General features: G+C 47.1%; 1 protein-coding gene across 5 annotated transcripts in view; it reads left to right on the top strand.

Annotated features, from left to right (window-relative positions):
• The window catches only part of PLEKHG3 (pleckstrin homology and RhoGEF domain containing G3), a 102,045-nt gene that overhangs the window by 63,105 nt on the left and 26,268 nt on the right, over window positions 1-12,672 (top strand). The gene's annotated exons all lie outside the window — the stretch shown is intronic.

Here is a 12,672-nt window from a genome sequence, read left to right as displayed (position 1 = left end):
ACTTTTGTAAGATGTGGCCTTTTATTAGATGTGGCCTATCAGGAGGAGTGGCAAGAGTCCAGCACAGGATTTTGCTTGCCTTTTTGTCTTGGCTCCACTGCATACCATGAAAGATTGGTAGAGTCGCTAGTGCTGGACGACACCTCTGATAAACCTAGTCTACTCACAAAGGAAGCAGAGCCCAGAGGTGGGAGGTAGTTTGAGCCTGGTCCCTGTTGGCCAAACGGGGACTAGAACTCAGATTTCCTGCTCTGGCTGATCCGTGCTTTCTCAAGCATGACCTGGGCAAATCACGTATCTTTCAGACTCAGTTTCCACGTGAGTAAAGCAGGGTTACTTGCCTTCTCTTCCTTATAGAGGTTGTGGTGAGGATCAAATGAAGCCAGACATGTGGAAAGTGCTCCATAAACTCTTACACAAAATAAAGGGCTCACTGTGGCTAGCAGAGGCTCTCGAGAGCTTTAAAGTTTACTGGCTATGTCCCATGCGTGCCATAGGAGATGGTAAATACCAGGATCCTATGGTGGAAGTTTACATCCATGGCCTGTGATAGCTCAGCTACAGAGTAAACATTTGGCTTACCAAATCCACAGCTAACCCAGGGTCACTGTGTTTACACCGGAGGAGGCCAAAGGCCATGGCCTGAGGGATGACCAGGGCTGGAGGGGAAAAGGGACTGTGTTCCAGACGCGTGGCTTGCCCCTTCACCTCCACCCCCTCTCAGAACCTTGTGAAGGCTCTGGCTCCAAGCCTAGAGGGGTCGCCACAAGCCCAGGCTGGGGCGCTGACTCTGGAGGGTTAATTGTGGATCCGTCTAGTTATTCTCTGTTGTGTTGGGGGTTGAGGGAACTCTGGGCTTTGGGAGGCTGTTGCCTTTGCAGCTGCACCGAGGCCCTCTTCAGCTCCTCATTTGCCTCCCCGGCCCCCCCAGGCTGCCCCTCTGGCCCAGGCCTCTGCTCTGTGCCGGCCCGCTGGCCAGCTGCATGTCCATAGGCCTTTGTTCCAGGGCTGCCTGCCCACCCTCCCCAGCAGAAGCCCTCAGGCTGGAGCCTTGGCAGCTGGAAGTCACTACTGTGCGGGAAGGCTCCACTGGAATCCACAGGGGACCTGGCAGACCCTCATTTCCTCCTGTTGGGCTCCTCTTAGGGCCCCTAACTTGCTCCTGGCCACACACACTCTTTTCTCATCTCTCCTTCCCCGGACTGGATGGATCGTCCTTCTTTTTTTCTTCCTACAGTTAGGCTTCTTAGTTCTGTTTCTAAGTATTCGTTCATTCAACGTTTATTTGGCGCCTACTGTATATGAATATAGATGCAGTGGACAAAATACACAAATATTGACCTGGAACTGACTTGTAGTGGGGGGAGCTGACAGTGAGCAAGATAGAAAGTGAAATAGAAAGCATGTCAGTTAAAAAAAAAAAAAAAAAAAAAGGCAAGCCTGTCAGTGATAAGTAGAAACATGTGATAGGGAAGGTGGATGTGTGTTGCCACAGAGAGGGTGAGATGGCATTTTAGATGGGGTGGCCTGGGAAGCCTCCTGAGCAAGGGATATGGGAGATAATGCCTGAGAGAAGAATTGCCCTTCATCTCTTATCGCCTTTGCTTGAATCCCAGTTGGAGCAACCCACTTTGGGATTGAGGGACAGGGTTTGGAACTGGGTGCACCTGGGGTCAGATCCCAGCTTTCCAGCTTGCTAGCCCATGGTGCTAAACTGCTCTGAGCCTGTTTCTCACCTGTAAAATGGAGTTAGTCATCATACCTACCACTTACGGTATTGTGTGAGAATGAACAATGAGAATGTGTGTTAAATGCTCAGCAGAGCCCACGGAGGTGTTCAGTAAGTGATAGTTGTATTATTTCTGCAGCCAGATTGTGCGGGGTGGGGGAGGGTAGCCCAGGATATATCATGCCATTGCTCAGGACTCTGGATAAAAGGCTTTGCATTTCCAGTGTTGGGCAGAGATGGGGAATTGGAGGCACATAAAAACAGAAACCTTAGGTACTGCAGACTTTCTAGTTAGACTTTTCTACCCTATCCTAGATTTCCGATGGTTGGGCTGAGGACGCAGGACTCCCAGGTGTGTGCTGCCTCTCCCCGGGGACATGGTGACCGGGGGCAGCCCTGGCCTTCCCTTGCTCTGGAATTTCCCTAGCTTCTAACCAACCATGATGAATCACAGCATGGTCCCTGGCCTCTCCACCTGGCCTCACAGCTGGGAAGGCTATCTGCCCCTCTCCTAGCCTCCTGTAGATAAGTTAGGTTCAGAGAGGGAGGGAAGAAGGGGTGGGGGAGATGAGGGAGAAGGAGGGGAGGGCTGGGCAGATTGCATAGGTGGCAAGAGGATTCTTGCAGAGCCTTATCTCGGGTTCTGGCTGGACTCTAGCGGCTCAGCTTCGCGCTGTGTCCTCCCAGCCAGGCTGTGGACTCTTCTCTCAGCTGGAACCACAGACCTCAAAGGGAGGGGCCTGCTCGAAGACTGCTGTCAAAGCTGTGGTGAGTGGTTTCCTGGGGGCCCTGCCCTGGCTCAGAAAGCAGGGATGGGCTGTGGAGGGTGAGGCCCAGGGAAGTGGTCATCAGCCAGACCACACCCCCTGAGGGCCCCGGTGGTGCACGCAGGACAGCCAGGCAGGCCCTGTGGTGAAGGAACTTTCTGTGCCTGCCAATCGGTGCCTAGAGACTGCATAAAGCTAGTTACAATCTGGCCTCAGAGGAAGTTGCAGAGATGGCCCTGAATAGCCCCAGGCATTTTTGGTTTTGGGTGACCTTAGAGGAGGAGAACTGGGCAGGGTCGCCTACCCCGTGATTAGAAGGCGGTGCACCTGAAGACACTCGGCAGTCCCTCTGGGAGTTAGCTGTCAGCAATGATGGCTGGTCTTGTTAACTGGGTCTCTGCTCTGTGCTCCTTTTGATGAGAAGCTCTCTGAGGCAGGAACTGTGCTGGATTCATCTTTGTTCCTGTGTAGCACAGAGAACAGTATGAAGTGTAATCAGCAGGGTGTGAGGAGCTTGTGCGGAGGTCCCGGCCTGAGAGTAATCTGGGCTTGGTGGTCTCATTGGCTCCAGTTTTTATTCCTTGGGAGCTGCGGGGAGAAGGCTGTGGTGGGGGTGAGGCCCCACCTGGGTGGGCTGTTGCCATCTGGGAACGCAGGCAAAGGGAGAGCCAGGCTTTGTGCAGTTCTCTGGCTGGCCTTTGGGGAGGGATCTCTGGTTTAAGCTCAGGCAGTGGATTTTTAAGTTTCCTGCTGAGCAGATTGTGTGGCTGGACACAGGACCTGCACAAGGTTCTGATGCGCTCAGGCAGCCTTTTGGAAAACCCGGTTTGGGAGTCCTCGTAGTTACTGATTATTACTGGGGTCTGACTGTGAATGCAGGGAGAGATGCAGGATGAGTGAAGTCTAGTTCTTACTGCGGTAACAGGATCTCAAGAGGAGAGATGGGTTCTACAGGTACTGGAAGCTCTTAAAAACTCACATCCTATACTCTCCAGGCTACAATACTGTGTGTGTACGTGTGTGTGTGTGTATACATTGGAGGTTCTTGAGCAATAGTTGACAAGTGCTTGTTGACAGGAAAAGGGAACCAGTATTCACGCAGCCTCTGTCTGCCCTGCACATTGCTACATCCCCAGTGCTTGCTGTGTCGTAGGGTTCCAATAAATATTTTTTTAAAGATTTTATTTATTTGAGAAAGCTCCCACATGAGTGGGGGGAAGGGCAAAGGGAGAGGGAGAAGCAGACTCCCTGCTGAGCAGAGAGCCTGTTGTTGGGGGGGGTCTATCGCCCCCCCCCCCATCATCATGACCCCAACCGAAGGCAGGCGTTTAACTGACTGAGCCACCCTGGCGCCCCTCCAATAAATATTTTTTGTGTAAGTGAAACCCTACCGTATGGTGAAATCTTAAGAATTAAAGAGATTTTCACACTCTTCACAAATGCTCTCTTCCTTTCTAAAGGTGTCTAGGGTAGTTAGGAGAGTTAACCTGTGGTCGGCTGCTGTGGCAGAGGGGCAGGCCGCTCTGTATTCCTGCAGCCTGGAAAGCTCAAGGCTGCCGGGGTCGCTGGGTCCAGTCCCGCCAGGTGCGCTGCGGGCTCTGCCCCCATGCAGGTTGGGCCCAGAGCCAACAGGGGGGTGTGCTTGCAGTTTTGAGTATAGTTCATCCCATTCTAGGTGCCGTAATACCCCACGGAAGGCAGTGGTGGGGGTCACCTCTTTCATGTTCTTCCTGACCTGTCCCCTCTGCAGCCTCGCTTACCCGCATCAGCCAGCCAGCCCCAGATCAGCCAGGACGCAAGTTCCTACGGTATTTTTCACCCTTGCGCCTTCAGACTCTGTTTAACTCCTATATGTGTGCTGCCGTCCTCCTTCCGAGCTGTCAGCTGAAAGGAAGCAGCAGGGGAAACACGGTAAAGAGATGAGCGCAGAGAGGGAAAATGCCCACGAGGAGCTGAGAGCTGGCAGGAAGAGTGGACAGAGGTCGGAGCAGGAGGAGGGGCTGGCGCTGGCGGAAGCCGGGGTCTCTTATTTAGGACGGATGACCTGGCACACCTTGGCCCTCGGGGGGGATTATCATTTTGATAATTGATGCTTTGCTGTAATTGTGACCTTGAGTCATCCAGAAAAGGTTGAATTATGCTCCCTTGACTGTTTAGGAAGGCATGCAAGGAAGTGCTTACCGTATTTTTTTAAAAGATTCCCAACCAGATGGACGAAAAGTTTCAAAAACGTTCATACTTAGGTAATAGTATCACTACTCCTCTCAGGCCAAGTAAGTGGTGTTACCCCCAGCCACAGAGAAGGAAGTGTAGTCCACGCAAGGTTGGAAATTTGTCCAGGATCACTCCCCAAGACTTGGCAGGAATGTGATTTGAACTTTTGAATGACCCCGGGTCGCAGGCGCTCAGCTTTACCCAAGACTGTTTCAAAACTCTCTTAAAAATGTGGCTTTCTGGACAGCTGTCTCCACGGGGAGTCCAACCAGTGCAGTTTTCATGTGTTACGGGACAGCAGAGACAGGGCCAGCCCTAATCCAGCTCCGCCCCGGTAGATTGCCAGTTCGCCCAAAGGGCACTTGCCTTCATAGAAACGAGAATGCTTTCAGTCCCGTTCCGTTTTAAGCATCTCCCTGGGTGCCACACGGTGCTTTCGGAGGCCAGAAAATGACAGGGAGGAGCTGCAGTGTTAAGACAGCCCAGGCCTTTTTCCATCAGGAGCTGTGTTCCTTCGTTTTGGTTATGGTAGCTGCTGAAAGGTGCTTGGGTGTGTAGCCTCGGTGCTGGTTGCCCCAGTCTCCGGGAGGCTGGGGCCCACCCCTGCCTAGGAACCCCCGCCCGGGTTCCCGTGCCCACCATCCTGACCTGGCAAATGGTAATCCTATCGAATTTGCCTCTCATTTATCAAGAGAGTGAGAATGTTCCACATGCAAGGGAACATGGTTTCTTGGGGAAACCTTTCTCTTCCCTCCCTCCCCAGAAGTGACATTCTCCTGAATATGGTGTTTATTATACCTTTGCATGTTTTTATACTTTTTACTGTTGTCCGTAAGTAAGATATGGTATCATGTTTTAATTTTGATGTATACAACATCATGGTCAGTGTGGTCTTCTTGAACTTGGATTTTTTTTATCCAACATTGTTATCTAGATTTATCCATGTTGATGTGTTTAAATCAACTGGTACATGCTCTCTTCTGCTCTCAAGTTAAAAAAAAATGTGCTATTGCCTTTTTCTTTTTGATTTGTAGGAGTTAAGCTACGTATGTTAACTGATCTTGGGTAGGTTATACTCATTACATAGAACTGTGGGTTATCTTAACTTTATTAATAAGTGTCATTTTTTTCATAAGGAAGTTTTAATTTTAATGTCAGGTTTACCAGTCTTTTGTTTGTACTTTCTCTTGTTCAAGAAATCCTTTCCTACTCTGACTTTTAAAATACATTTGTATATTTTCTTTTAAATTTACGTTTTGCTTCCCATGCTTACATTTTAAATTCACCTGGAATGTATTTTCTTCATATGAGCCTGGATCTTAACTCTGGCTCCAACACTAAAGCCTTATGAGGAGCTTTAAAAAAGAAAGTACTGATGTCTGAGTCTCACTTCAGATCAGACCAATAAAATAAAAATATCTTGGGGTGGGGCCCAGGCATGGTTATGAAACGCTCCAGGTGACTTTTATGTCCAGCCAAAGTAGAGAACCACTCAGCCTTGTAAGATCAAACTGATTTTATTTTTTCTGGAGGAATAGCCAAATTTTCTAGGACCAGTTATTGAATAGTCTGTACTTTTCCCACTGACTGACTCCTTTTTAAGATTTGATTGACTAATTTATAACTTTGAGATGTATTTCACATATCTTAAAATTCATCCATGTAAAGTATTTAGTGGTTTTTAATATATTCACAGAGTCGTGCAGCCATTACCACTATCTAATCCTAAAACATTTTTATCGTCCCCAAAGAAACCCCATACCCTCGGGTGCCTGGGTGGCTCAGCCCTTAAGCGTCTGTCTTCAGCTCAGGTCATGATCCCAGGGGCCTGGGATTGAACCCCGCATTGGGCCTCCTGCTTCTTGAGCCTGCCTCTCCCTTGCCCTCTGCTGCTCCCGCAGCTTGTGCTCTCTGTCAAATAAATAAAAATAAAATCTTAAAAACAAAAACCCAAAAAACTACCTTAAAAAAAAAGAAACCCCATACCCATTAGCAGTCATTTCCCATTCTTTCTATCCCCCATCCCCATGCAACCACAAATCTACTTTCTCTATGTATTTGCCTATTCTGGATATTTCACATAAATGAGTTCATAAATATGCAGTTTATTATGACATCTTTCACTTAGCATGATGTTTTCAAGAGTCATGGGTGTTGTGGAACGTAATCAGACCTTCATTCTTTTTATTGCCAAATAATCCGTCTTATGGATAAACTGCATTTTGTTTATCTTTTCATCAGTTGATGGGCATTTGAACTGTTTCCACATTTTGGGTATTATGAATAATGGTGCTGTGAACAGTTATGTACAGCTTTTTGTATGGACATTTTTAAGTTCTCTTAGGTATATACCCAGGAGTACATTTGCCTGGCCACATGGGAACTCTAACTTTTTGAGGAACTGCTGAATTGTTTTCCAAATAACCTGCACTATCTTACATTCTTTTTTTTTTTTTAAAGATTTTATTTATTCGACAGAGATAGAGACAGCCAGCGAGAGAGGGAACACAGGCAGGGGGAGTGGGAGAGGAAGAAGCAGGCTCATAGCAGAGGAGCCTGATGTGGGGCTCGATCCCATAACGCCGGGATCACGCCCTGAGCCGAAGGCAGATGCTTAACCGCTGGGCCACCCAGGCGCCCCTATTTTACATTCTTAGCAGCAGTGTGCAAAGGTTCTAATTTCTCCACTCCCCAACTATGTAGGATGTTGAGCATATTTTCATGTGCTTATTGGCCATTCGTATATCCTCTTTAGAGAAATATCTGTTCAAGTCTTTGCCCATTTTTAAATTGAGTTTTATTATTGTTGTCAGAGTTCCTTAGATAGCGTAGTTACAAGTCCATTGTCAGATACATGATTTACAACTATGTTCTCCCATTTGGTGATTTGTCTTTTCACTTTTTTTTTTCTTTTTTTACTTTCTTGATAGCGCCCTTTGGTACACTAAAGTTTTTAATTTTGATAAAGTCTAGTTTACTTATTTTGGTGTGTGTGATTTTGATATTTAAGAAACCATTGCTAACCCAAATTCACCAAAATTTACTTCTATGTTTTCTTTTAAAAGTTTTATAGTTTTAGGTCTCACCTTTAGGTCCATGATACATTTTTTTTTTTTTTTAAGATTTTATTTATTTATTCAACAGAGATAGAGACAGCCAGTGAGAGAGGGAACACAAGCAGGGGGAGTGAGAGAGGAAGAAGCAGGCTCATAGTAGAGGAACCTGATGTGGGGCTCAATCCCATAACGCTGGGATCGCGCCCTGAGCCAAAGGCAGATGCTTAAGGGCTGTGCCACCCAGGCGCCCCCCATGATACATTTTGCCTTGGTTTTTGCATATAGTGTGAACTACATTCATTCATTTGCATGTGAATATCCAGTTGTCTTAGTACCATTTCTTGAAAGTCCGTTCGTTCTTTCTTTTTTTTTTTTTTAAAGATTTTATTTATTTATTCAACAGAGATAGAGACAGCCAGCGAGAGAGGCATCACAAGCAGGGGGAGGGGGAGAGGAAGAAGCAGACTTCCCTGCTTCCCTGAGCAGGGAGCCCAAGGGGGGGCTCCATCCCAGGACCCTGGGATCATGACTTGAGCCGAAGGCAGATGCTTAACCACCTAAGCCACCCAGGCGCCCTGAAAGTCTGTTCTTTCTCTGTTGAATCATCCTGGTACCCTTGATGAAGAATCAGTTGACTGTAAATGTGAGGTTTTATTTCTGTACTCTCGATTCTATTCTATTAATCTGGATGTCTGCCTTTATGCCAGCACAGCATAGTCTTAGGAAGCGTAGCTTCCTAGTTAGTGTTGAAATCAGGAACTGTGAGTCTTCCAACTTTGGTCTTTTGCAAGATTGTTTTGTTTATTCTGGGTCTCTTGCTTTTCCATAGGAATTTTAGGATCTGCTTGTCAGTTTCTGCAAAAAAAACACAAAAAAACACACAAAAAAAACCCAGCTGAGATTTTCACAGAGATCGTGTTGAGCTGGTAGATTGATTTGGGGAATATTGTCAGCTTAACAATGTTAAGGGTTCTGATGCATGAGAACATGAGATGTCTTTCCATTGATTCAAATCTTTAATTCTTTCAGGGGTGTTTTGTGGTTTCCAGTATAGAAGTCTTACACTTCTCTTGTTAAAGATATTCCAGGGGCACCTGGGTGGCTCAGTTGGTTAAGTGTCCACCTTCGGCTCAGGTCATGATCCCAGGGTCCTGGGATGGAACCCTGCATTGTTTCCCTGCTCAGCGGAGAGCCTGCTTCTCCCTCTCCCTCTGCTTACCGCTCCCCCTGCTTGTGTTCTCTCTGTCTGTCCAATAAATAAATTAAAAAAAATTATGAATAAATAAATATATTCTGAAGTATTTTAAGCTTTTTGCTGCTATTATAAATGGTGTTGTTTTGTTTCTTTATTTCATTTTTGGATTGTTCACTGCCAGTGTATAGGAATAAAATTGATTTTTGTGTGTTGATCTTGTAACCTGCTATGTTGCTGAACTCTTTCATTAGTACTAGTAGTTTTATAGTGGATTCCTTAGGGTGGTTTTATAGTGGAATCCTTTTCTGTATAGGGTTTTCTATATACAAGATTATGTCATCTGTGAATAGAGATAGTTTTACTTCTTCCTTTTCAATCTGAATGTCTTTTATTTCTTTTTCTTGCTTAATTGCCCTGGCTAGAACTCTAGTACAGTGTTGAATAGACATGGCATGACATCCTTGTCTTGCTCCTGATCTTAGGGGAAAGGCATTCAGTCTTTCTTCATTAAGTATGAAGTACCAATAGGTTTTTTGTAGATGCTCTTTATAAGGATGGGGATGTTCCCCTCTATTCCTAGTTTGTGGAAGTGTTTTTATTATGGAAGGGCATTAAGTTTTGTCAAATGTTTCTTCTGGGTCTACTGAGATTATCAGGTGGTTTTGTACTTCATTAATATCCATATGGTCATAGTGTATACTCCTTTTTATGTATTACTGGTTTCTATTAGTATTTTGCTGGGGATTTTTTGCATCTTTATTAGGGATTTTAGACTGTAGCTTTCTTTTCTTGTGATGTCTGGTTTTGATATCAGAGCAATATGGCCTCATAGAATGAGTTGGGAAGTATTCCTTCCTCTTCTATTTTTGGAAGAGTTTGTAAAGAATTGGTATTAATTCCTTTAAGTATTTGGTAGAATTCACTAGTGGGGCCATCTAGTCCTGGGCTTTTCTTTATTGGAAAATTTATTTATTTATTTTAAGATTTATTTATTTGAGAGAGAGTGGGGGCAGGGGCAGAGGGAGAGGGTGTTCAGGTAGACTCCCTGCTGAGCATGGAGCTGTACATGGGCTGGATCCCGTGACCCATGAGATCATGACCTGAGCCGAAACCAAGAGTCAGATGCTCAACTGTCTGAGCCACCCAGGTGCCCAGATTTTTCTTTTCTTTTAGCTCTTGGAGTACCAGTTTGTTCCATCTTGTAATGGCTTATTTTGTTGTGTGGTTAGTAATGTTTATACTCAGCTCCTCTTCAGTGGGTGCGGAGAGTGGGATGCTGAAAAGTAAGATACTTTGGAAGGCTGCACTTACCGGTGGTGGTGAGGTCTAGGACATATGAAATGTGTGGGTGGGTGGCTGAGGTGGAGTAGAGGAAAGGATTGTTGGAAGGCTCTTCCCCCAGAACTTTGCATGTCTGCCTGCTTCTTAAATAGGATTGTGCTCAAGAGTCCCTTCCTCGGAGGCTTCCCGGGCCTCTTGACCAAATAACATCCCCATCCCCCACTTTTTTTTTTTTTTTTAAGAATTAATTAATTAATTAATTTTTGAGAGAGAAAGAGAGAGTGCACGTTCCCGAGCATGCCCAAGCAGGGTCAGAGGGAGAGGGATAAGCAATCCCTGCTGAGCAGGGAGCCAGGCTCAGGACTCCATCCCAGGACCCTGAGATCATAACCTGAGCTGAGGGCAGGTGCTTAACCGACTGAGCCATCCAGACGCTCCTCCCCTTTTTAAAAAAGATTTATTTTTATTTATTTGAGAGAGAGTGCCTCACTCTTTTCCCTGCTTTATCTTCTTTATGACACTTACCACTATCCAGAAATATATTAGCCATTTGTCTACCTTTTGTGTCCTTCCTTCCTGGAGGGTAAGCTTCTGATAGCAAGGATTTGTCTTCTGTATTGCTGTGTTCTCACGACCTGGGACATGGTTTATACTGCCAATAAATGTTAGCGGGTTTGAGTAATCCTGTTTTCAGAAGGAAGTCCTCTAAGCCTCGATTCTGCAGCTTTCAGCTGGGCTGGGTCTGACCAGGCAGCCAAGAAGAGGTGAACAGCTTGGCTCTCCATTCCCAAACCTTTTTCTCCCATAAGAGCTCAGAAAATACCATCGACCCTGTGTGCTTCACTTTGGCCTTTTTCTAGCATGTGTTTGCACAGCTCCCAAAATCAGCAGTAGGCATTTGAGTGTCAGAAGACCTGGAGGCAAAAGGGTACAACAAGATCTGGTTCTTACCTGTAGGAGGCTGTAACTGTGTGAAGAAGTTAGAGCGTTCACAGAAGACACTTCAGGTCCTTGCTCCTCATCAAGCTGCTGTGCAGAGGAGTACCCCTCACTGTGACGGGGTGCAGAAAGGCAGCCTGTGCACTGGTCCGTGGGCCATCTTCAATGGGCACATAAACCATTCCTGGAAGCTTCTAGAAGGGAGTTATAAATTCCCAGGTGACTCCATTTTGCCATCTTTCTGAGGTTGCCCTGTAGCGTAAGAACTTGTTCTGAGCAAAGTGTTGCTTGTAAAACTTAAAGTGCCCGAGGGCATTCATACAAAGTGGGCTGACGGAGTGCCATCTGCATCCCTTAAGGCCCCCCATAGGAGGCAGTGTTGAGGAATGGTGAACTCAGGAAGCAAGGATTCCAGGAAACCCTGGCTTTCCCTCCTACCTCACTGTTCCGGCCTCGGTTAAGTGAACACATGGTTCTGGACCTTGGGGTTGTTGTGAGGAGATTACGTAGAGATTGTGTTCAGCACGAGGCCTGGTGCGCCCGAATAGCATGCTAGTTGGTGTTCCAGTCTGGCATTTTGGGAGCCACTGGTACCTCCGGTTCCTGATCTGTAAAACGGTAATAATAATTCCTGCTCCCACCTGCCCCTTCCCTGTGCTCCTGGCTGTTGTAAGGACAGGGGTTAATATCCTCAGGCTTTGAGGGCCTGGGCTGGGGGAGGAGTCACGTAAATGGAGTATTGTTGTGATGCTGAATGATCGGGCTTTGTTCAAGTGTCGTCAGTGTTTGACTTCCTACAGTTAGTGTCCCCTTGTGTTTAATTGCCCACGTATTTGCATGTCCTCCGTGGGGCAGTGCTGACCTGCCCAGCTGTGACCTGGGTCCTCACTCAGGGGGCACCTGCTGAATTAGGGTGAGAAGCCTCATTTCCTCCGTCAGGGGCCCCCCAGGCATCAGGAATGAAAGAAATGCAGAAAGCATGACCCACACGCAGAACTGGTTCTGAATAGGACATTGATTGGAGAGGTTTTGCAGGAGGCGGCGGGCACTTTAATTCCCGAGGCTGTTGGTGGCAGCTCGCTGCTCGCCCCAAGCCTGTTAACCGCTGGGCTGCCGGGCCTGGGAGGATGCAGCTCCCGGGCCCCAGGCGGCCCTCTCGGTGCTCTGATGGGAGCCCTTTTGAGGAAGGCGGTAAGGTACCCCGCTGAGGCCAGGCCAGGGGTACGAGGGGGCCTGACGAGTACTCTCAGCTCTGGGCCTCCAGGCTTCTCTGAACTCCCCCCCCCCCCCCCCCCCCCGTGAAACCTGGCCAGCCACAGGTTTGGGGGCAAAAGGTAGGTTTCTCCCTTGGGGGTTCAGAAACTGAGGAACACCGTGGTTGCAGGTAAAGGAGAGCTATTGTGTTTGTTGTTGTTGTTTTCCTCCTATCCTGCCCTGGTTTCTTCTAGTGGATTTGTCAGTTGTGGCTGGGTAAGAGCAAGACAGTCCTAT

The sequence above is a fragment of the Ursus arctos genome, unplaced genomic scaffold (assembly GCF_023065955.2).
Source record: "Ursus arctos isolate Adak ecotype North America unplaced genomic scaffold, UrsArc2.0 scaffold_25, whole genome shotgun sequence".
Lineage (NCBI taxonomy): Eukaryota > Metazoa > Chordata > Mammalia > Carnivora > Ursidae > Ursus > Ursus arctos.
The sequence above is the reverse complement of the archived record's forward strand: the minus strand, read 5'-3'. Positions and strand labels throughout refer to the sequence as shown.